General features: G+C 44.1%; 1 long non-coding RNA gene across 1 annotated transcript; it reads right to left on the reverse strand.

Moving 5' to 3' along the window:
• Window positions 1-603: 603 nt before the first annotated feature.
• On the reverse strand, window positions 604-3438 carry LOC121108465. Its single transcript, XR_005842984.1, has 2 exons — window positions 1974-3438; window positions 604-1625 (listed from the first exon to the last, which is right to left on the reverse strand). It is a non-coding gene; the product is annotated as an uncharacterized LOC121108465 (long non-coding RNA).
• Between the last annotated feature and the right edge of the window lie 686 nt (window positions 3439-4124).

Consider the following 4124-nt stretch of genomic DNA (forward strand, 5'->3'; position numbering starts at 1 on the left):
GTGATTCTGTGATCTTTCCACTGCAATCAGAGTAGTAGTGTAGGTAAAGGAACAAGTCCTCTAAAGACAAGTCTTTTACACAACCAGTTCTTCCAATGTATATCAACATACATTTCAGTGATTTCAGAGCAGTCAACAAAAAGTATGTATTTGCCTAGCTTTGCTATTGCTTTTTTAAACAAATTTGAGAGATCTTTTCAGTGAATGTTAAAACTGACAAAGATGCTTACTGTTTCCTAGGGGAATGGATTCATGGTTCCTCTCCCCCTCCATCCTTACCTGCCATCTCCTTCTGTGTCCTGCTGATGCGGAGATGAGCATGCCATTTTGGTGACTGGTTTGGTGCAGGTAGGCCTGATGATAGGGGCTCACTTCAAAAAGCCTGAGCTTGAAAATCTCTCCCTAAACCTGGGCTGTTTTACCTAAACTTTCTGGTGTTCAGGGAGACTGTCACCCTCCCAAAGCAACAACCATATGCTTTCAGGATTTAAAATTTCTGTGGGCCTGGCTGTGCTGGATGGGTGTAGCCCTGCAGCTCACTCCTCTGTTCTGTCTCTTCCTCACTTTCACACCACACTGGTAATCATGCAAGCAAACCACACCTGCAGCCAGAGAGATTTTATTATCTGCTCTCAGCAGAAGGCATGTATTGCTATGAACTGAGTGCAACCTCTCTAGTTTCAAGAGGCACTTAGGCAGCTCCTGCTCTTTCTTTTGTACCTTGCAAATAGCTCTTCACCAAGCTCCCCTGACATTTTTTAGCTTTCTTTCACGTGGTTCATTTGTTCACTTTCTATGGGGTTGGCCTTTCTGCTGTAGTGTGAGAGGCAGCCAATGAGAGTTAAGGAGGTCCTCAAGCACATTCACGAGGTAAGCTGGCTTGGACTTCTGCTCCTGCTTCAACTGCAAACTGCTCTCTGCTCTACGACATGGCTCTCCTTTTGGACAAAAATAACTAAAAGAAAATTGTTTTCAGCCCAGTTCCTTCTGTTCAGTTCTCTCTGTCAGATTCACCTCTTCTTCTTCACATTTCTTCCATCTCAAAAAATGTTTTATCTACAGTGAGGACAGCTGGGAGGAGATGTCTGCCTTTGAGACCTTGGCCATCAGCCTTGATTTTCCATCTTGGTGTACTTAGAGATGGGCAGGTATCTCAGTGGACGTCATTTGTGCTGACAGACCAGTCCCTCCAGACTATTCATACTCAAGTTTCTTCAAGGTAAATGATGGTTCTTCCAGGGGACATGTGGGATCTGGTGACAACCCCTTTTTTCCTTTCTGCACACACACAGACAGCAAGCAAAAGAGTGGTCTGTAAAGGTGGCTTTATGTGGGCTTCAGAAAGCACCAGCAAACCTCGGTTGAAGATCCAGCTCCATGTTAGTTCAGTCCTCCACATATCCCTTGGCAAGCACATCCGCTCAGTACCAGGTCTGACCATTGTGGTTCATTGGTCCTCCTTACAGCACTTCTGGATAAGAAAACAGGCACTGTTTGTCCTTCCAGAGGAAAACTTTTCCACCCATTCCAGGGTTTGGACTTCTTAGAAGAATACCGAACTCATCAGCTTTTCAAGAGACACGTGTAACTGGTCTTGATTCAAATCCTCATAAAATTCAGCCTCTCTGGAAAGAAGGGAGATCAAACAACCATGTGAGAAAGTCAGATGTCTGATTCTCTTTCAGCCATGTTACTTCGCCTTGGCAAAGGATATCTCACCACCGTTATGGCGAGTTAACCATAGTGAATCCATAGGGTCTTTGAGGTGGACATGGAAGTCCACCCATGGAAGAAACAGCTGTGGCAGAGCCATTGACCATCCTGCAGTGGCATGCTGAGATGTCCTTCAAGCTGACAGTCCGGCACAGAGACAACAAACTCCTCACCTCCCTCACAGAGGGTTGTCAAGGATTTTTAGTTTTATGCAGCAGATTTACAATACGCTCTTACATTGTGCTTTCTAGAAAACCTACCCTAAAGAGTGTATGGTAGTAGGTACAGACTTTAGAACATCCTATGCTCCTGGCAACATTTCTGTTCCTGTTTTTCTTGCTATGATCTGAACCTGTGCAGCCTCCCACTGAAGCAGGATAGCATGAGTTATCCTGATGATATACTGTCTGATTTTTCATCTTGCTTTCCACGGGAAAATTTCACTACCAGAAAACATCTGCTTTAGGAGAGAGTCTTCCCCTCTCAGTTGCACATTTTTTGCGTGTAGGGAACTTGCCAAGCTTGTTCTCTTGCTAAGAGATGCCAAAATGGATCCAAACACATGACTTTAGAATCAAATACCAGGAAACTGCTCTTTCCTCTGCAGCTGGCTGACTTAACCTCATGTAAGCAAGTTGTTCTGCAGCAGGCTCAGGTTGGTAGATCCATTCTGTTTTCTGCATCAGTCAACAACAATGATGCGACAATGATGTTACTGTCACAGTGATGCTTGGCAGTTCAGTGCTTGAAGCTGTCCAAGATCATTAGCGTGGACTATGGTCCCAGTACTGTGGTTTTCTATCTCCATCTGGGCTGGTAAATGAATGTCTAGAGAGCCAGAAATGGATATCTAGGAACCAGTAGTAGTCCTACTGAGCTGAATAGGGATCACTGTCTTATAAACCCCAGCCACCACGTCATCGCATTCACTGCTTTGTTTTCACCAGACCAGATATACACATGTCCTAATGGTGCGTCCTTGTGATTAGCAATGTATGTTTTCTCAAGTTTTGCTGATGAGGAAATTACCAAAGGATGTACCCACTGTGAAACTGCACTGTTTCAAGGGCAGCAGAACGTACAGTTTCCTGGAAAGTGATGTTCTTTATCTCAGTTGATGCCTCTGTCAGAGTGTATTGCTGGGTTGCTGCAGAGGGGAGGAAACGTCATTAACCTCTGTTTGCATACAGGGATTTGAAGACTTCAGGTTATCAGCGCTGGCGACTCATCTCACCTTGAACTAGATGAATGTCTGCCTAAGGATAAGCAGGCACACTGTGCACCTGTGAGGCATGGGGGTGAAAACAATGCCTTGGGCAGCAAAGACTTACTCTGCTTTCATTGATGCAGATCTTTAGAGGTAGGTTTTAGTTGTGAGACATCAAACATCTCTGGAGGGATAACCAAAAGCACACGGGTTTTACAGGGTATTCCATTCAAAATAATTAAAAAAAAACACCCTATTTTTATATTTGTGATAAAATGCCTAGGCTATAAAAACCCCCCTCTTTCCCGAAAATGCTTACTAGTGTTTGTAAATAAACCAAATCTTCCCACAGGATATTTTGTTATTTTTTTCCACCCCAGGTCAGTTTCCCTGGCTCCACATTTCTCTGGATGAATTCCTGTTGTTTCCTATCCAATTGTTGACAGATGTGGAATGCCTTCCCTTGCATTCTGTCACAGTTGTTCTCTTGTTATAATTGCCGCAAGCGTAATGAAGAGCAGCAGAGTGACCTGGCCAGTGTGCTGAGGTCCACAAGCTCTTGTTGAACTCAGTGAGGGCACTGATGTATCTCCAAGGGCACACACGGGTACTGCATACATACCAGCAACCCTCCCAGGGTATCCTACAATGCAGAAAATGAGGAGAAATATGGATTTTTTTTTTCACTTGTCTCCTCGTCTTTCTCTTTTCCTCTCTGACCCTTTCTTACCAAAGATCCACCAGCTGAGCCGTGGTGCTTCCGCTCTGTAAGCAGCAAGGATGCTTGTAGAAGCCATCAACAAAAACTTGGCTTTTTGCACTTGGGCTCCGGGAAATTACCCTCAGCCCTGTCCCCACCTTGTTTTCTAAACTGATCAATGCATTTGTGATTTGCATATGGTCTTGTCAACCCTTGGTGTCTGGACGTAGCTAACAAAAATAACCCTAACGGTAATCCTAACTCTAACCCCACTGCTTACATGTCAGTGACAGCAGTTATCTCCAGTGGGCAATGCTTTTGCATTTGATGTTAATTCCCCAGGAAATATATAATACTTGTTTGCAGATGAACATTGCTCACGCTTTGTGCAAAAAATTACACTTGGAACAGATCAAGAAACCATTGCTTGTGAACTTCTAAGTGCATTTACCAGGTTTGATCAATGCTACCATTATCCTATCTGTGCGAGGCATATGATTTCTT

The sequence above is a fragment of the Gallus gallus genome, chromosome Z, assembly GCF_016699485.2.
Source record: "Gallus gallus isolate bGalGal1 chromosome Z, bGalGal1.mat.broiler.GRCg7b, whole genome shotgun sequence".
Taxonomy (NCBI): domain Eukaryota; kingdom Metazoa; phylum Chordata; class Aves; order Galliformes; family Phasianidae; genus Gallus; species Gallus gallus.